The following is a 21,800-nucleotide window of genomic DNA, read 5'->3' on the forward strand; positions in this document are numbered from 1 at the left end:
TGATTCGGATAAGTATATGAAGGGTGAGTCAGCTGCCCCTGTCTATGGAATTTATGCTACTCGCAGTGCCTTCAAAACCCACACACGAGATTTTCATATTCTCTCTTGCTTGCTATGTGCTAACTACTAGTCCTACAGAAGAAGTGGATAGGACCTTTTTGTAGGAAATTTAATATAGTTAGATTTTAATGTAGTTAAATTAAAGTTATCCAAGAAAATCGCGTTTGAAGGTCACTTTTGTTAGTTTTTCTTCAATAATTCGAAACATACGGCGTCTATCGAAAATGTATCCCGGTACAAAATTTAACTGCATTAATCTGTCTACGAAAAGGTCCTATTTATTTTTTTGTAGGACTGATAGTTTGCACGAGAACATAAAAATCGTGTACATGTATTTGAGGATATTGTGGCTTGCATAAAATCATTGGTAGTGGCAGCTTAATCACCTTGTAAACATCACTGTATTAAATTCCACATTAACTGCCATTATTACTCTGACAGTCTTTCCCCCTTTCTCTTCCATTAATAATCGAGGATCCAGAGAGGACCAAGCAAAGTTCTCTCGCTCTCACGAGCCAGAGGTTTCTGTGGAATCACAAACCCCAACCCCATAGCAGTAATGAAAATTGTTCTTTGAGACTACGTCTGTAGTCTTGTAAAGAATTCACGGATTCATCATATCGTCAACTGCTGATTGATAAATTACGCCTTAGATACTTTGGAGGAGGAAGATCAGGATGCATAAGAAGGAAAAGAAGGATGTGACGACTTAAAAGCAACAGAGAATATTCCTCCAAATTAGAAACGGTTGAAAACATGATTATTAAAATCATCATTCTATGCATACTGCAGTTCCCATTTTTATGTATAAAAAGATTATATGTAATTCTAATATAATAAAAGTTATACAGTTACAAATACGCAGTAGGGTGAATAAGAGAAAAAATTAAAAGCATGCTGGAAAAAAGTGTCGCTGCATTAATGAATATGTTAAGCACCTTTCACTTATTTTTAGACGCGCAGTGCTAGTCCATAAACTAGCAATGTTAACTATTCACGTTAAATGTAACTCTACTTTGGCCAAATTATTCGCCAAGGATAGACGTGTTGTACAAACTAGAATCTTTTATTCATTTTAGCCACTGTTGAAATCAGCTATTAGAAAAATTCTGTTAGAGTGCAAGTTTAACTTGTTGTTAAGGCGGAAGTATCATCAGAGTCGACTGAATTTGTAGAGGGTGTTAACTATTTTCAGAATGTGTGCTGAAGTTTTATTTAAAAGATACGTCGACTTTTATTAATCCGAACGATAGAAGATTTCGATGGACATTGGTTCGATAGCACGAACCAGCAGTCAGTATCCGATTTCGTCGAAGGGAGATTATTATTCTCTACGGAAGTGTATTTTACTATTTCTTTCGGACCTATCAATCAGTTTTCATTGAGCGACGTGTCGTTGCACATAGGCAGGCTCTGTATGATCTAAAGAGACGATTTATGAAGAGATTTTTTAGTTTGCAGAGTTCTTGTGATACAATAACAACCCCGACGAACAGAAGAAGAGAATTCCCACCAATCTGCACTACTAATTACAGTATTCTCAAGTACAGTCCTAGTGTGCCATTTAAGGAAAGTACACAAACACACACACACACACACACACACACACACACACACACACACACACACAAATATAAATTCAGAATAGTATTCAATTTTGCCACCTCAAATAGGGAAATGCCTACTAAAACATTGCGGTATTCCAGTCAACCATCTGGTTGAGGACTGCTTTACCTTTTGCTTTCACTCTTTGAATTAAAATCAAAGCTCATTACTGAACTACTCTAAACCGTGAGGAGGACCTGCTCCGACAAATAAGAACAGGAACTTTAAACTGCGCTTTGAGGAGTGAGTGAGAGGAGAAATTACTACGTGGGGACATACAGTTCGAGATACTGTGTGACAGGAGACATGGGATTTGGAAGAGGAATAACTGCGATGCAAGACGGGCCATGGGGACAGAAGAAAGGGTGGTACAGGGAACCTTAGTGAACCTGAATGTGAGACAGAAAACATGTACGTAACATCTAAACGAATACTCTGGGATTCACACTTAAATGTTTGTCAGAGGGTTCGTGGTACCACCTTCCGTGATTATTTTTCTATCTTTCGACTCTCTAATAGTGCGAGGGAAAACTGAAAGCCTCAATTACTCCACTCGAGTTGTATGATATTATGACGGTCATTTCTCCTTCCTTTGGGTGGATGTCAACAGAATACACATCTATCCTTGACGAATACTCTGGCCAAAGTAGACTTACATTTAGTGTGAATAGTTAACATTGCTAGTTTATGGAACAGCACTGTGTGTCTAAAAGGAAGTAAGAGGTGATTGGCTCTGCTTAACATATTCAGTAATTCAGGGACACTTGTTTCCAGCACACTTTTCATTTTTTCCACTTATTCGCTCAATTGCGTTTTTGTAACTGTAAAACTTTTATTATCTTATAATTACATACAATCTATTTATACATAAAAATGGGGATGCAGTATGCATAGAATGATTATTTTCGGACGGGAAAACTGGTGATGGAAATTTCGAGAAAGGATCTCGCCGCAACAAATGAGTTTTCGTTTGATTGACTGCCACTACAACTCGCAAGTTATATCCGTCACATTCGCTACTCTGCTTGGCGGTGATATAAAACGAGCTACCTTTCTTTCAACTTTTTCAATATCTTCCGCGAACGCTATCTGGTAAGGCTCCCATACAGGGCGGAAATATTCCAGAAGACAACCAATAAGCGTCTGCTTAGTATATATCGGATCTTTTAAGTGTTCTGAGAATAATAGACAGTCTTTATTCACCTTCCTAGAAAATTTTCTATATACTGCTTCCAGTTTGAGTTGTTCGTAATAATATTCCATTGGTATTTAGTTCAATCGACAACCTTAAAAATTTATGTCATTTATCGTGTAACAGAAATTCAACGGATTTCTATGTGATGGTGTGGATGACCTCAAACTTCTCATTATTTAGTGTCAATTGCTACTTTTCACACCATACAATTTTGTCCGCATCATTTTGTAATTCGGTTTTATCTTTTGATGACTTTACTAAACGGTCAACTTCAGTACCATCTGCAAACAATCTAAGATGGTTGCTCATACGTCTCCTAATTCGTTACTGTGTATTAACAACGGTGGAGAGCCTTTATCACTTCCTTGGACAAACCCAGATATCATTTCTGTATCACTAGATAACTTCCCGACAGCTACTACGACATATGACCTTTCTGACAGGAAATTACGAACCCACGATGCTCCATAGGTACGCAGTTTAATTAAAAGCCGTTTGTAAGGAATGATGTCGAAAGCCTCCAGTAATACGAGAGTATCGAATGAACTTGAGATCTTCTGTCAATAGCAATCATTACTTCGTGCGAATAAACAGCCATTTGTGTTCCACAAAAACGAAATTTTCTGGTTTCAGTATAAAAACCGTCTTTGTTGCGAAATTATTTATTATCAATGACGTATTTCACCCTTTTGGGGCGTCATCAGATTTTTACATGAACTTCCCTTGTTGGGCAACCAATATGGCGGCAACCTCCTTTCGAAATAAGTAATTTTCTGAATCCATTCTAGTTGTGTGTCAATAGATTGACTTCGTCGAGGTACTTTCGTAATGTTCGAACTCAGTGTAATCACATGATCCAATGTCCTACTGCAGATTGATGTCAGTGATACGGGACTATAATTCAACGGGTTACTTCTGTTTCCTATTTAATAAACACAGTCGTGATCGCATTTATGCTGTTAATTTTTACGTTTCAGATGACTGGTCTCGGTAATCTAAGAGCTCATCATCAGATCTACATTTCTCGATGACAGTAGGAATCGTCGGCGTGGAGCAGGTCCGTCCGTGCTGGTGTGGAGAATACTGCTCATTGTAACCAAGGAATGTAGATCTGACCGAAACCGGTCATCCAAAAAATAAATAAATAAAAATTAACAGCGCAAATGCCATCGACTGTTCCAAAAATTTTAACTTACGTTTACGTTCTTACGTGTAGGTGCGACCTGTACAACTTCCCAGTCTTTAGTAACGATCTTTGGACGTGCAAGCAGTTGCTAGAAATGGTTCTGTTTTAACAGTAAACTCAGAAAATTTGTGCCAGAAGACTTGCCTTTATTAAGTGACTTACGCTGTTTTGGTACACCGAATGTATCTGTTCCCAAATTACTGCTCTTGGCAGTTGCCCTTGATTCGAATATTTACTGCAACTCTTTTGGTGAAGGGATTACGGAAATCATGTTCAGTAACTCTGCTTTAGTAGTGCTGTGGTCACTAACGTTACTATTGCTATCACGTAGTGAAGGTACTGTTTGTTGTGGCATCTTCTAAAAGCAGTTCGCACTGAAGTCCCCTCTAAGTTTTGGAAGATCTGAAAACGGGCTCCAATCCTGGAGATTTTGCGTTATTTCAAACATGGCATTTTTTTTATTTTGTTGCTTCTGTAACAACGTCCTGACCTATTTTATATTTCATTTGGGACTAATCCGCTCTTATTAAGTTAATTGGTACAAAGCTCTCAAGTGCTTTCAACACTATTTCTTTGAATTTATGTCATAGTTTGGAAGAAATGAAGACTGTATGTTCGCAAGATTTCTGTGAAATCTATAAAATAGGAGATGAGGTACTGGCGGAACTAAAGCTGTGATGGCGGGTAGTGAATCGTGCTTAGGAGCTCTTGTCTCCGAATGGCAAAGGTTTACAGATTCGGTCCGGCGCGCAGTGTTAAAACTACCAGTTCCTCGGTCTATCCTCGTCTTGTGTCTGACCTACACTATTTCAGTCTGTACCCCTGTTTGTACTTTCCCAACACTCTTTAATCTGAAACACCACCCTGTGCCGAGGTAAAAAATTACTGCTTTGGAGAGCGCGCCGCAGCGCGTTGTATGAAGCAGTCGCCCTCCGTTTCTGGCGGCGGCGCCGCTGTGGCAATCGCAGCTTTGGTGTCTCCCTCTGGTGGGAAAGGGGAAACGTAGCCTGTTCACGTGCATTTAAGGGGCGCTATGAGCTTGCTAGGCACAGTGTGGCTTTCGGCCGTCCTTCTCTTCAGATGACCTTAACCTTCACCTCACTCATCTCCTTTCCGAACAGCTTAATTCCCGTCGCTCCGCAATCTTCCTCTCCCTGGACCTCGAACGTGCCTATGAACGCGTATGGCATTCCGGTCTCCTTTTCAAGCTCCAAACCTTCGCCCTTCCCATTAACTACGTCCGTCTGATCGGCTCCTTTCTCACCCACCGTCCTTCCTACGTCACCATCCATAACACGGATTCCTACACCTTTTTTCCCTCCGCCGTAGTGCCCCAAGGCTTCTGTACCTTTTGTATATGGTGGACATGCCGCCGCCGTCACCCCCTGTCCACCTTCTCCAGTTTGCCGATGACACCGCCATCCTTGCCCTTGCCCCCACCCTGCAGCGTTCCCAACACCTTCTCCAGTCCCATCTTGACCGGTTCACCGCTTGGTGCAACCAGTGGTTGCTCAAGGTCAATCCCTCCAAAACCCAGGTGATCATTGTAGGCAAAACCACCCCTTCCTTCCGCCTCCTTGATTTCTATCTCACCATCTATGGCCGTCCTATCGCCCTCACTCCCACCCTTAAGTACCTTGGCGTCACCCTCGACCGTCGCCTCTCCTGGACCCCCCATCTCCGGACAATCCAACAAGCCAAGGCACGCTCCCGACTCCATCTCCTCAAGCTCCTTTCCGGCCTTATGTTGGGGTCTGGACCCCTCCACCATACTTCACACCTATAAATCCCTCATCCACCCTATCCTCTGTTACGCCCATCCTGCCTGGATCTCCGCCCCCCCCCCCTACCTTTTACAAATCCCTTCAGATCCTTGAACGCCATGCTCTCTGCCTCACCTATCGTATCAGTCTCACCTTCCCCATGCGGATCCTGTACGACCTAATTCCATTCCCCCACATCCTCCTTTTCCTCGAATGGATATGGATCCTCTACACTTCCCGTAAACTCAATCCTCCTCACCCACTTGTATCACCCATCCTCTCCCACCCACGCCCACTGCCACACCTGTATTCCCATGTCCCACCTGCTCTCTATCTCTCCACCCTCCTTACCCTCTCCCAAGGTGGCTTCCGCCAGCTCCCCCTCCCTGATGTTGTCCTCCTGCCCTCCATCTACCCCTCCTACCAACTTTGATCCTCCCCTCCCTTCCTGTGTTTTTCCCTTTGGGCACCCTCCCTCCATTCTCTCTCCTTTTCCCTCCATCCCCCCTTCCTCCACCCATCTTCCCCTGGGCTTCCCCCACCCCCCTCCTCCCTTCCTTCCCCCCCCTATCTCCCCTGCCCTTGATATCTCTGCTCTTCCCTCTCCCTCTCCCACCCGCCCTCCTCCTCTCTTGGCTGGTGCCCAGACTCATATACGCTCAGTGAACATTCGCGCGCCGGAGATCATCGCCTCGTGTTTCTGTGTGTGACGTCATTCGTGCTCAAGTGTTCCAGTGTTATTCGTTTTGTGCTCCTCCGTTCGTGTGTGACAATTTTGGTCTCTGTGTGTGTCCACATGTCTGAACAAATTTTATCTTGGACTCTACGCCTGTGAACGGCCCCTTGTATTTTAAAAGTGAATGTCTCCCTTTATACAGGGTTATTACAAATGATTGTAGCGATTTCACAGCTCTACAATAACTTTATTATTTGAGATATTTTCACAATGCTTTGCACACACATACAAAAACTCAAAAAGTTTTTTTAGGCATTCACAAACGTTCGATATGTGCCCCTTTAGTGATTCGGCAGACATCAAGCCGATAATCAAGTTCCTCCCACACTTGGCGCAGCATGTCCCCATCAATGAGTTGGAAAGCATTGTTGATGCGAGCTCGCAGTTCTGGCACGTTTCTTGGTAGAGGAGGTTTAAACACTGAATCTTTCACATCACTATGTGTGAAACTTGCCCGCACACGTTCAACCGTTTCTTCGCTCACTGCAGGCCGACCCGTTGATTTCCCCTTACAGAGGCATCCAGAAGCTTTAAACTGCGCATACCATCGCCGAATGGAGTTAGCAGTTGGTGGATCTTTCTTGAACTTCGTCCTGAGGTGTAGTTGCACTGTTATGATTGACTGATGTGAGTGCATTTCAAGCACGGCATACGCTTTCTCGGCTCCTGTCGCCATTTTGTCTCACTGCGCTCTCGAGCGCTCTGGCGGCAGAAACCTGAAGTGCGGCTTCAGCCGAACAAAACTTTATGAGTTTTTCTACGTATCTGTAGTGTGTCGTGACCATATGTCAATGAATGGAGCTACAGTGAATTTATGAAATCGCTTCAATCATTTGTAATAGCCCTGTATATCGACCATATTTATTCTATAATTGTCTTCATTTGTCTCTTTTGTATTCTCTGTGGCCAAAGAGCGGCGTACTATGCCGCTGATGGCCTACCTGTAACAGGTTTAAAAATAACAATAAAGAAAAAAAAAACTTGCTAGGTGGCGAGTCTGGTCAGTTGGTCAGCCAGGTCAGTGTGGGGCAGTCAGTGTCTGTCTGTCGTCCAGAGTGCTAGTATGTGTTAGGCCGCCAATCTGCTCGAGTTTGTTCAGGCAATGGTCATTGGCGGTTGGATCGGGCGGTTGGTCGGTCGCGCACTGGGACACAAGATGACTGGTCCGTCTTGGACGTCGGCGCATGTGAGGTCGCCACGTGAGTCCAGTGGGCCGCGCCGTATAGCGAGGGGTAGTGGGTTCGCGGCCGACACGAGAGCAACAGGAGTCAATCCACGACATCGGTCTGGCCGGTGCGAGCTGCGACGCCGTGAGACGGGAGATCGGCGCGCCTTCCAGCCTCCGTCGAAGCGGCTGGCAGTGGACGGTTCGGGAGAGCGTTTTGGGGGTGCTGCGCCAGGTCTTCGCCAGACTTCGCAGTTTTTTTAGAAGTGATTTGTGATATGCTGTTTCATTTACTTGTTGATTTCTACTTGTTTTCCTGGTCAGTCTCTCGTCCCCAGCTTGTTCGTCTGTCTCCCGTCCGCATTTGTTAGGCAGTTAGTTTATGTGCTTGTGTGAGTTGTTAAAATTTTTAGTTTGAAGTAATCTGGTGTGTTGCAGATTTGCGCCAGTGTAGGCTTTCAGAGGTTGTTGTGAGCGGTCGTGACTACGGCCGTGTCAGAATGGAGCGACAAGGTTCTCAGCCCGAAAGCTCATACTGTCAAAATTTGTTCTTTCTGCCTCTGAATAAATTGTAACTTGATATTTAGAGGGTGCTTTTTGATTATAATTTTAAATCTGTTTTAAAAAAGGGGGAGGGCTTTTAGGAATAAAATTTACATTTGTTGGAAGAAATTTAATTTGTTTTGATCAGTTACCCACTGGCAACTACTTCCACGTTCACATAGTGTGATTAAATGTGTTAATATTCTTGATGAATCGCCAGTAGATAAAGTAAATTCTTAAGAAAAGGTTTTGAAAGTAAATTCACGGTTCACACCCAGTGAAACAGGTCAGATCTGATAGAAGGGTTAATTGTCATGGTGGGTTCCGCTGTCTGGGAGGGAAAGGCTGTGGGATTGGCCTTACAGAAAAATTAAGGAACGATATGTATGTAAACGAGGAAAACCTGTTACGATAAGAACAAAAAATAAGTATATTCCTATGACGCATAATGGCATAATATCACAAGAACTGAACAATGTTTGAAAAATCAAACATTACAATAAGTTTTCAATCAAATCATGTCCCCAGTTCCGTCTTCGCCATAAAACTAGACCTAAACGTGACAAGGTCCAGAACTCAGGTACAGATAAGATGAAGTGCTACGATTGTGATCAGTGTTACATAGGCCATACAGCACGGACATTTAAAACACATTTTCAAAGAGCATACATATTTCAAAAATAAAACGGCCTGTGGTACACGGATAGCTGAAAGTAAGCACACCATGACAAATGTAAAACTGAACACTGAAGTGCTACATGCAGCGAACAAGGAAAGACTGCTTCGTGTTTTAGAGGAAATTGAAATCTTTAGCAACAAAAAGTGCTCTCCAGAACACATTTTTAACGAACAGTACGAGGTTGGTTAGCCTATTGTAACATATCTGAGGAGCTGATTTAGTGATTTGATATACTGACATCGTGTGCTAAAATGTGGTGCATTAATATACAGAAACAAGAGTGGTTCTGACGCTTACTGCCCCTTGTGAAATCAAGGAGGCAGAGACCGTATCCACATGGCCCGTCTGCGCTCGCCCACAACACATCATGACTGCAGGCAAGAAGTAGTAAGAGCGCACCTGAAGAAGGCGACCCCTGGTGGCTGGAATAAACGCATCGGCGGTGTAAAGTTCTCTCTCTATCCTCTTTTACCTTGCACTTAATTTCTTAACTTACTTCGTGTTATATATGATTATCCGTTGTGGAATACTTTCAATATCTTCAGTTAAACTTCCAACGTTATTACTCTCTGGATTTTGCTTGAATTTGGTTCTGTTCGATACATTTAATCGTTGACTGTGTACACCTGTTGTACCCCCTAGCAGAAATGCGTTCGTCTCTATATTGTTTCTGTGGAAGCTCATAGAACACTCAGTAGTTTTAATGACACAGTATATGTTTGTACTGCATGTGACGAATTAATTAATGCAACGTAATTTTAATGGTATGTTACCTAGCTTCTTTTTTTTCTTTTTACAGCTGAAATACGATCTCTTGAGCAATTGAAACTGGTCACCATTTTATAAATGGTATATTCCAAATTAAGATCGTGTGTTCCACAAACTTCACCATGTCAATTTTTATAGAATTTTTGTTGCATGAGGGCAATGAGGATACGTAGGCATAGAGACGATAAGACGTGTTTGGTACAGGCGCGGCAGCATGTCAGGATTAGTAGCTTGTGAGGATACGATTTGATTATTTCGGTCGGGTTTGCGGGATGTCAACGATAAACATATTTTATGAATGTGGATAATGAGGGAGCCCGCTTTGCTGAGCTAGTCAAGAGTTTGTGTAAGGGAGGGTACACTGACGCGGTAAGTCAGGCGGAATGCATTGCGTTCAAGGCCTTGGAGAGACATAATAACTGCGTGCATTCAATACCCAGGTGACTTTGACATGGGTGAGAATGGCTCAAATCAAGCATTTATATGTGTTGAGAAGTGTGGTTCGGCTGGTAGGTAGTTTTAGTGTACGGTGGTCTTTTTTTAATAGTTAGTAGGTGAGGTTCCATGTTAGTTTACTACAGAGGTACTTGATATTTCAGTATTTTGGTTAATTATAATTGACGACTTCTAGATGGTTGATTTTACCAATAATGTCACTGTGTGTTATTAAATAACCAACTAGAATATCATGCGGCTCTGTGGTAACATTTCGTGTAGGATACGATCATTAATGGTTTAGGTGACGTCGTGATCACAAACCTAAATTATCATTAAACTATGTGTATGTGTAGAACAAGAATCCACATTTGATGAAACTGTGTGTTTCACTTTCAAACCTTTCCAATTAATTGTTTTTGTGATATTCCACTGTATCACGAGAGACAAGAACAGTGCCACACGAACTGTTGAAATAGCATTACGTGCCTGCGTGTTACTCTTTCGCGTGCAGAGCTGAATATTGTCTCATTCAACATATGCGTATGGCCGTATCCTGCAATTGCAATGGTCTTCCTGACTAATGCTTCGTTTTTTTTGTGTTGACTCTGAGTGCCCAAATCAGATTATGTTTGTATAGTGTTAATGTTTGAACCTTCAAACTTCCCGCTAATGCCCTGTTCTTCTTATTCTTCTCCTTTCATGTGTTAGGCCTTGTTCGGCTTGTTACAGCTACTTTTGTTCTTCCATCTTTCTGCTGGTCTTCCAATGCATCTTTTACCTTGCGGAATATATTGCCAAAAATGTGTTGGTAATCTTGATTCCTCCATTCGCAACAGATGGAATATTCATTTTTGGCTATTTTCTTCAACGTTCCGCTTATATCAAATATTTTCAATTCCTTCCCAGTATCTATGTTTCTTTTGCGATATGATTTAGTGTGTCTTGCTATGTTTCTAAGGAATTTCATTTCGATGACCTGTAATCTTATTTTATCTTTTATTTTTCATTGCCGAAGACCAAGATTCACTCAGGTACAGCAACGTTGGTATCAACGTAACTTTATAATATTTAAGATAAGTTTCAGTCGTACTTTGTTTTAGCGAGATCTTCTAATAAACATCCAAATTTTGTCTTTTTTTATCTAGGTCTCTTGTACATTAGTGTGTTCCCAAAAAATGTAAACCTATCTACTCGATCTATGTTCTTGTTTTCTACTTTTTTTGTTCTTATCGGATTTTTCTCAGAGAAAGCCATGGTTTTAGTTTTTTGTATTGATATCGACATGTTATACATCTGACATATTTCATGTAGTTCATAGGCAGCTCTCTGTAGTCCATCTTCTGTGTTCCAGATAAAAATATGGTCATCTGCAGACAGCATAGTCATTATATTAACTTGTTGGTTAAAATCTTATGTGTAATTCCGTAGTTTGTCTTCCAGTGCCATACAATTTTGTCACTGCGTATATTAAACAGCAATGGCAAAAGGCTGCAAGCTTGTCGAACTCTTAAGTTAATATCCTTTGTTCTTTTCTACCTGTCCCCAATAATTTGGACTCCTGTATTATTACAGATCTTCTGAATTTCCTGTGTAAGATGTATTGGTATGTCTGTTTTTAACGTCTCCCATAATGACAGTCTATTTACTTTATAGAAGGCCTCTGCATAACCTATGAACAAGATATGCATTTCTTCATCGTATTTTTCGTGTTTCTCTATAGTTTGTTGTAGTGTAAATGTATTGTCTGAACAACTTCTTCCTCTTCCGAAACAATTTTATGTTTCTCTGATAGGATGCACTGAATTATGGGCTCCAGTCTTTCGGTTATTATTCTAGCGTGTATCTTATAGACCGAGCTCAGTAACGAAATCCCTCTAAAATGTTTTGGTTTTGTCAGTCACCCTTTTTGAAGACTGGTTTGATCTGCGATATCTTCCATTCATCTGGTATTTCCTTCCTTTTCTAGCACAGACTCATAAATCTAAGTAACTTTGTTTCAAATCCTAGTAACGAGTATTTTATCAGTGCGGCTATTTGCATGATCACTTCCTTCTGACTCTCAGGTTTTTGTACATCTGGGAGGACGCTGTAATTATTGGTATTCAATGTGATTTGGACGTGACTGTAAGGCCTCCTCATTAAGTATGTTCACTTCATCAGTCAACATTGCCTGCGTCTGTTCTTTATTACATTAATAAATATCACATCGTTTCGTTGTCCTGCGACAAATAGCAGCAACAGGGGAGAGTTCCACACGGCATCTGACAAAGAAGTGTGTGTGAAACAGAGCTATGTCACTGAATTCGTCACTGCTAAATAAATTTCCGGCCGAAGTGGCCGTGCGGTTAAAGACGCTGCAGTCTGGAACCGCAAGACCGCTACGGTCGCAGGTTCGAATCCTGCCTCGGGCATGGATGTTTGTGATGTCCTTAGGTTAGTTAGGTTTAACTAGTTCTACGTTCTAGGGGACTAATGACCTCAGCAGTTGAGTCCCATAGTGCTCAGAGCCATTTTTTGCAAAATAAATTGCATCAATTTATGTCAATCGAAGAATGCTAAAGCTCTAAGGAAACTATATAGTAAACGTGTGTAACATGCGTTTCAATATGGTAAGACGGGAGTGAACAAGACTCGCCACATCCCAGGCAACTCTGTTCAGCTGTCAACCCTCATAACGTGGAATGTAATGCTTCAGACAGGATGTTACACTAGGTTTTCGCTAAATGTGTGCGAGTTGGTTCCAATGATTGTTTAAACGTCCGCCACTGGTAGCTGAGTGGTAACTAATGCCATGACGTTGCTTCGTGGACATGCAGTGCATTATTTGTTTCAAGACGGCACTAAGGACACTTTAGACTTTTGGAACTATTTGCAGGAACGACATTGCAAGATCCTCCGTAACACAAAGTATCGACAATATTTTTTCCAATTGTTTGTGGAGTGCGTTCCACGACCCTCCACGTAGCTGGAACATCACGGGTAAGAGAAGCTAAAATTACAAGAAGATGATAGAACACTACATGGTACAACGTGGGCTCTACCTTGGTCATTACGAGAAGCCATACCTGGATGGTACAGCAGATGGAGAGTTTCGTCGTGAACCCTCGCACTCTATAGCAGTTTTTGCCCCATTTCCTCTTTTTGTCCCTGGTGCGAAAAGGTCTTCGCAGATTTTGTTTCCTATCCGGTGCAAAATGTAGCACCGGTTAATGGTGGTATGGATTCCAACCTTAAGTTTTGTTTCATGGCTTCCTTAGCCCCGCATTTTGCTCTCTTTCTTTATGCCTTTTGCTACAACTATAAGCATGTTTTTAGTCATGTGCGTCCCCAACACGACGCAACAAGCGTACTTACTAGTTTTCAGTTACTTACTATAAAAAAAATAAAAATTAAAATAAAAAATTAAAAATACATAAATAAATAAAATAAAATAAAATAAAAAAGCATTCACGCTAATACACGAACTGCATCCTTTGTACCACATCACATCCCCAGGATGGGAGCGAGGAGACGTCGTGGCCAGGCCTCGGGTTGCGACCCCTGCCCGCCTTGCCTCCGCTACCCCACTACCTGATCCATCTCCTACACACACTTAAAAAAAAAAAATTAAAAAAGTGGTTAGTGTTCAAGCACAGTACTCGCTGGATCGAGTCCCGATCGTCAGTTAAAAAAATAAATTTAAAAAAAGTAGTTCTAAGTATAAAAAAAGTGGTCAGCGCTACGGAATGTCATACCTAACGGCCTGGGTTCGATTCCCGGTTGGCTTGGAGATTTTCTTCGCTCAGCGACTGGGTGTTGTGTTGTCCTTATCATCATCATTTCATCCCCACGGACACGCAAGTAACCGAAGTGGCGTCAACTCGAAAGAGTTGGAACAGACGAACGGTCTACCGGACGGCAGGCCCTAGCAACAAGGCATTTCCATTTTATTGCTTAAACGAGACAAAAAAATCATCGAATGGAAATTTGTCTGGGCCTGTTGGATCAATACGATGCTGAACGTCACAATGTTATGATCACCATCATCGCCGGAGTAGACACATCGTCTCACGACTACGAGCCAGAACCCATAAGATTGTCCATGGAGTGGTGACATGTAATCTCTACGACAAAGAAGTTCAAGACACAGCCATGAGCAAGCAAAGTGAGTTCATAGTCTTCGGGTACAGCCTGGGTGTGGCTCTTTTGGATGTCTGGGAGCCTAAGGCAACCATCAATTTAGGACACTGCAATACGATACTGTGTAGACTGAAAGGCCAATTTCCAGAGTTCGGCCAGATAAATAGTTAAACAATGACACCAGGTACCACGACGGTCTTGCAACGATGGAACTCATTGTTGGTTGGACTATCATACACATCGTACAATCCTGATTTAGCACCTTCAGACTTCCATCTCTTTGGACCTATGAAGGACGAACTACGTGACCGACTGTTTCCAGATTCAGATACTCTGACTAGCCTCTGGTGGTTCAGTTTTTAACGAGTGTGCCATGCAAGGTACTGTTTATATTTGGAAATGTGTACTTATGGGGAAAAGTGATAGTATGTAGCTGAAATGTTGATATGTTTAACTGTCTTGTTGTGATTGCTGTATCAGTCGTAGTTTCCGCGAAAACAAAAGGCAGCATTGGTTTCGGAATTGCCGTTTGCAATTGTGTTATTTCACTTTGAGGCACCAGTAGCGAAACTTTCTAATATAACGGTCATCGGGGCTCAGTTTGAATCAGCAGTCATCATTGAAGGCTATTCTACTCCAGTCAATGAGATTCCAGGCCGAAGACGTCGCTAGAGACGCCCCAGACAGCACTTGGAAAGTGACCAGACTATCGCCCGCCATACGGCTCGACAACCCCGAGTTATGGTCTGGGCTGCATTTTACTTTTCATAACAAGACCTCTTCAGTTGTCATCTGCGGCACCCTTACAACACAGCGATACGTCGAGGACATTTCACGCCCCGTTTTGTTAACTTTCATGGCAAGTCATCCTAGGCTTGCATTCAAGCAAGATATTGCACAGCACATACGGCGAGAGTTTCTACTGATTGTGTTCTTGCTTGCGAAACCGTAACTTGGCCAGCAAGGTCGCCAATCTCCCCAAAACGAGAAGATCTGGAGCGCTATAGTTAGGAGAAAAGAGAGCAACTTGTATGAATATCAAGAGCTCAGATGGAAACCCAGTTCTAAGCAAAGAAGGGAAAGGAGAAAGGTAGAAGGAGTATATAGAGGGCCTATACAAGGGCGATGTACTTGAGGACAATATTATGGTAATGGAAGAGGATGTAGATGGAGATGAAATGGGAGATACGATACTGGGTGAAGAGTTTGACAGAGCACTGAAAGACCTGAGTCGAAACAAGGCCCCGGGAGTAGACAACATTCCATTAGAACTACTGACGGTCTTGGGAGAGCCAGTCCCGAGAAAACTCTACCATCTAGTGAGCAAGATGTATGAGACAGGCGAAATACCCTCAGACTTCAAGAAGAATATAATAATTACAATGCCAAAGAAAGCAGGCGTTGACAGATGTGAAAATAACCGAACTATCAGTTTAATAAGCCACAGCTGCAAAATACTAACGCGAATTCTTTACAGACGAATGGAAAAACTGGTATAAGCCGACCTTGAGGAAGATCAGTTTGGATCCCGTAGAAATGTTGGAACACGTGAGGCAATACTGACCTTACGACTTATCTTAGAAGAAAGATTAAGGAAAGGCAAACCTACGTTTCTAGCATTTGTAGACTTAGAGAAAGCTTTTGACAATGTTGACTGGAATACTCTCTTTCAAATTCTAACGGTGGCAGGGGTAAAATACAGGGAGCGAAAGGCTATTTGCAATTTGTACAGAAACGAGATGGCATAAAAGGGAAGCAGTGGTTGGGAAGGGAGTGAGACAAGGCTGTAGCCTCTCGCGGATGTTATTCAATCTGTATATTGAGCAAGCAGTAAAGGAAACGAAAGAAAAATTCGGAGTAGGTATTAAAATCCATGGAGAAGAAATAAAAACTTTGAGGTTCGCCGATGACATTGTAATTCTGTCAGAGACAGTAAAGGACCTGGAAGAGCAGCTGAACGGAATGGACAGTGTCTTAAAAGGAGAATATAAGACGAACATCAAGAAAAGCAAAACGAGGATAATGTAACGTAGTCGAATTAAGTCGGGTCATGCTGAGGGAATTAGATTAGTAAATGAGACACTTAAAGTAGTAAATGAGTTTTGCTATTTGGGGATCAAAATAACTTATGATGGTCGAAGTAGGGTGGATACAAAGTGTAGACTGGTAATCGCAAGGAAAGCGTTTCCAAAGAAGAATTTGTTAACATCGAGTATAGATTTAAGTGTCAGGAAGTCGTTTCTGAGAGTATTTGTTGGGAGTGTAGCCATGTATGGAAGTGAAACATGGACGATATATAGTTTGGACAAGAAACGAATAGAAGCTTTCGAAATGAGGTGCTACAGAAGAATGCTGAAGATTAGATGGGTAGATCATATAACTAATGAGGAGCTATTGAATAGAATTGGGGAGGAGTTTGTGGCACAACTTGACAAGAAGATGAGACCGGTTGGTAGGACATGTTATGAGGCATCAGGGGATCAGAAATTTAGCATTGGAGTGCAGCGTGGAGGGAAAAAATCGTAGATGGAGACCAAGAGATGAGTACACTAAGCAGATTCAGAAGGATGTGGGTTGCAGTAGGTACTGGGAGATGAAGAAGCTTGCACAGGATATAGTAGCATGGAGAGCTGCATCAAACCAGTCTCAGGACTGAAGACCACAACAACAACAACAACGGTTAGGGCCCCACAACCTGCTCGGGATTTTGACTCTCCAACGCGCCAGTTGGGCAACAGGACTGAAGACCACAACAACAACAACAACGGTTAGGGCCCCACAACCTGCTCGGGATTTTGACTCTCCAACGCGCCAGTTGGGCATAATTTGGCAGCATATCCCTCAGGAGGACATCCAACAAATCAGTCAATACCAAAGCGAATTACTGCTTGCGTAAAGGCCAGAGGTGTATCAATGGGACTTGATCAATTTCTGAACCTCTTTCTCTTTAATAAATCCTTCAATTTTTCTGAAATTGTAATTATTTGTTTGTTTGTGCATGTAAATCATGTCTACCGATTTCCGTCCCATTCAGATAATTCCTTCGTGCTGCGTCGTTTTTCTTCGTGTTAGAGTATATCTTGCTTTGAAGTTTCTTTAGCACGTGGTGTTTCATCCCCTCGTATCGAATTACGTGTAACCCCCACAAAATAGACGATAGCTAAAGGAAGAATGTTCAATTAAATCGACAAACGGAGCAGTTTCCAGGTTCTAGGAAGCCTTAGCCGCGTTCCTCTGCCAGGAATTTGAATGAGAGACATTCCAGAGTACGCCAGCCGGAGCTGATTCGTGGATTCTTGGCGGAGCTGCCTCTCTGGACGGCCGCAGCAGAACTGTGCACGGTTGTTGGAAATGTGAGCAAGGCTTGTCTAGTTGTGTAGTGCTGCAGGGAACGAGAACAAGAGCAGAGATTCGCTTCAGAAGGTCACGGGGCAGACAGACTTCGTTACGTCACCAAGGTTGTGCAGAAAAAAGCGGTAAAACTAGTACTGTTGCAGGCTGCTCATACAGTGTTTGACATGTCATACAGAGTTATTTTAAGCATACAAACATATTATAGACAAGGCGCACAGAGGAAGAAACTGGAAACTTCTGCGAAAGCAACATTAGCCACACAAAAAGCACGTTTCGACTGCGCTTTTATTGAAAGCAGCCGCATTTGATCGAAGCAGTAAGTCATTGATATAAATATGAAATCGGTAGTATGGCAATATTATGGTGAACTTGGGATTCAGCGGCAACATTAAACCACCATGTTGCACTTAGGTCTTCATTTTCTCTGCTACCTTCGTTTCCCACACAATCCTTCCATTTTCTGTCTGCGTTGTGTGCTGGATACTCGTGCTAGATACGTAGCAGTAAACCTCTTAGCCTTTAAAGAATCGAACTCCCATGTATAAAACATCCGTTTCAACCGCTTCAGATGTCTCATTAATTGAGAGCGAGTTCTCAATATTTGACGGCGAAGATTGTAAGCTTTCAACAAAAATTTATCTAAAAATAACAAAACTTCCTCCTCGTGTAACGTGTGCTTTATACATCGTACTCAACTGCTGAGCAATACTGACTATTGGTTGGCTCTGTGTCACGCATGTGAACAGCGCAGTGATACAGAACTTTAAACTTCGTAAAATACTGAATTTGAAATAATGGAAACTAATCTAACTAAGTGCAGAAAGTAACTAAATGTGTGCTCAGAGAAAACTACTTAACCGAAACTCAGTACTGAAGTGTATTACGAAAGTTGCATGACGCGAAGTGCAGTTTCTGACTTGAAACGTCTACAAAAATAAAATACTGCTCTACTCAGCAGAGAAATAACAGTTTCAAATTACCTACACTGTTCACTGTAAATTAATCTGCTTGCTTAACACAACACCTGATAATTCTGGCTACTGGCTCCTAATAAGAATGCAAAGTGAGACCTGCCCCGAAATAAAAATAAATTAGTTAAAGCTCACCATGTTATTTTGTGTCTGCTGGACTGAAGTTCTCAGAAGCAAATATAAACCAGCAGATGCAGCACCTAATGAAAAATAATAACTACTCACTACTATTTTGTTTTCCTAATTGGCAGGACATTTAGAAAATGTAATAGACCAACTAAGGAGACTGCCTACAATACGCTTGTCCGCCGTCTTTTAGAATGCTGCTGCGCTGTGTGGGATCCTTACCAGATAGGACTGACGGAGTACATCGAAAAAGTTCTAAGAAATGCAGCACGTTTTGTATTATCGCGAAATATGGGAGAGAGTGTCACAGAAATGATACAGGATTTGGGCTGGAAATCATTAAAAGAAAGGCGTTTTTCGTTGCGACGGAATCTTCTCACGAAATTCCAATCACCAAATTTCTCCTCCGAATGCGAAAATATTTTTTGACACCGACTTCTAGGGGAGGAACGATCACCACGATAAAATGAGGGAAATCAGAGCTCGTACGGAAAGATATAGGTGTTCATTCTTTCTGAGCACTATACGAGATTGGAATAATATAGAATTGTGAAGGTGGTTCTATGAATCCTCTGCCAGGCACTTGAATGTGTTTGGCAGAATATCCATGTAGATGTAATCAGAAATAATTTGTGGCTTTGGGTGGCGTAAGGTGCAATGCATACACAACAAAACATCTGACACTCCACTCCTTTTCAAATTTGTCAGACATCAGCAAAACCACACTGTGAGTGCGTTAGCGTCCCTAGAATAAATGGCTGGGGTTAGGAGTGGACCCTTTTTCTGTGACAGAGCACATCGGTGTTTAGCTGTACACAATTTGTTTAATTTCAGTATTATTGTCAAAGAAGTACACGAATTTACATAGACTGTGATATGACAATGTCAGGAAAGTTGCCTAGATAAGGCATTTCTTCCTGTTTACCAGAAATAACACTGAACACAATATCGAATTTAAATAGAAGGTCCTCTGCAAGATTTTTCTTACTTATGCACCGGGAAGTTGGCCAATATTACGACAAATCATCCGATTCCGGTTTTAAGTTCGCCACTATTGAGGATGACAGTCAAGACTACATAGGATGATTAGTTTTTGTAACAAGATGAGCAAAAGATTACTCAAGGTTGCTCGAGTTCACAGCGGACACAAGGTGGTGAACCAACACGATTACGCCTCTGCCAGCGACATTTACCTTTTAGCTGCGATGTGCTCTTGGTTGCATGGCTGCTCTCGCCCTGTGGAAATCTTTGCTGATTTTATGAGCTGAAACTGTCCTATGTTTCTCGTTAGGCGAGAAAACATGAACTCATCCTCTGTCTGGAAAATACGGCGATATACACGTGCTTAGCTGGAGCAGTGTGTATACTTCAACGCCCTCTCAGTTCTCGCAAGAACAATTAACTACGTGGCTGTTTCGTTTCTCCGCTATCGGAGCTCACCGACTCTTCAGCTAATTTCTATCTGAATGGCAGCCAAATTGAACACAGTGTTCAAACAAAAATACCTCTTTTGGCATCGTACAGACCGTGATGCGCTCTCTACTACACTTGACGCTGGTTCAGAGGAGAGTTCACGAAGTTTTCCTCCTTGGTCTTTCGTAGCAAACTGTCCCCCACCTGTTTACTTTCGCGCTTCACGTCATGGCCTTTTCAAACCAATGGGAGCGTTCCTTTCATCTTATGGAAACTACCTCCGCCAATCGTAAGGAATCTAACTTTAAACTGCGTTGCAACGTCGCCCCTGTTTCTCAAACCAAGTTTATTTCAGCCAATCAGACATTTTGTGCCTGCTTTTGACGCCTAAAAGCTACACCCGTATACCATGAGCGCTTCACAGGCATTTCACGTGATCGACTACTTTGCTGCTCTGTTTGTATCCATTTTCAAATTCCCCAACGCAGTTTTCTACAGAATTTCTTCATCGCAAGCAGCGCTTCGCTACTAACTGCTCCCCTAGATGTATCGCCTGGCGTGTTCGTTGTCCCTCTCACCGCGGGTCACCAAACCATTTAGGAGCATTCAGATGTACTCGGGCTGTGACGGCGCGACTCGCGTCTGTCCCCAAAATGATACATTTCTTCCAGCAGCTTTTTCCACCTTTTTCTCATTGGCATGCAGGATTTGGGTTCAGTGTGTTAATACCATCGAATCGAGTGTCATCTCTTTGCATTACATTCAGTACATTTTCATAGGCAAATCTGCTCATTATCTCCAAAGTATGTCAGGTGACATCTTCATCTACTTGTTAGGACACATAAAATCTCATATAAGTTGCGAAATTGACGTTCATTGAAGCTGCCACCTTACAAATACACAAAACTTTACTAAAAATGATGGAGGGGTTTTTATTGTAATGGAAGTCGTAATTCTAAAATTAAACTCTGGTTATTGTCAAAAAAGGCTGCACAAGATAAGAAGACCCTAACATACGAAATTCTCTCAATACAAAAAGACAAACATTCCAATCAATTGTGTTATTTGTGATGCAATGAAAACAAAGAGATCACATTGACAGTAATCATGAACATTATGAGTTATCTGAGGGACAAAGATTTCCTTCAATCAACAGTTCTGACAAACAAACATTTCATTCTTGAGCATGCATTAGTTACCTGCAAAAATTCCGCCAAAAAATCTTTTTCATCAATAGAATCAATAACATGCGTTTACCAGCAAATTTTAGTCTCGATAATGAAGTAGTTCAGATAAATTCTCCCAAATTCATAAATATCAAATAATCTTCTCCAGAAACTCAGCTGCTCGCTATTATGCCTCAAATAAGAATGCTCTAGCGCAGCACAGCTGACAGGCAAGCAAACGAACTATGGATAAACTTAAACACAGAATCAAGGATCTTATAACTATTCGTGCAGCATGCTCATTAATCTTGGTCCCAGTACTGTGAAGGTGAATTATTTACAAAGGAAGAAAACATATGAAGACGTTACAAAATGTAAAAGAAAAAAATGTTAACAATAAGTTTGAATTTACGCATACAGTTTGTCGGACTGCTCACATTATGAAACATAGGATGCATATAGTCTGTGAAATTTGCGCTCCCTATGGAGCAAAATCTAGTGTTTCACATGTCA

Source organism: Schistocerca piceifrons, chromosome 2 (genome assembly GCF_021461385.2).
Source record: "Schistocerca piceifrons isolate TAMUIC-IGC-003096 chromosome 2, iqSchPice1.1, whole genome shotgun sequence".
NCBI lineage: Eukaryota > Metazoa > Arthropoda > Insecta > Orthoptera > Acrididae > Schistocerca > Schistocerca piceifrons.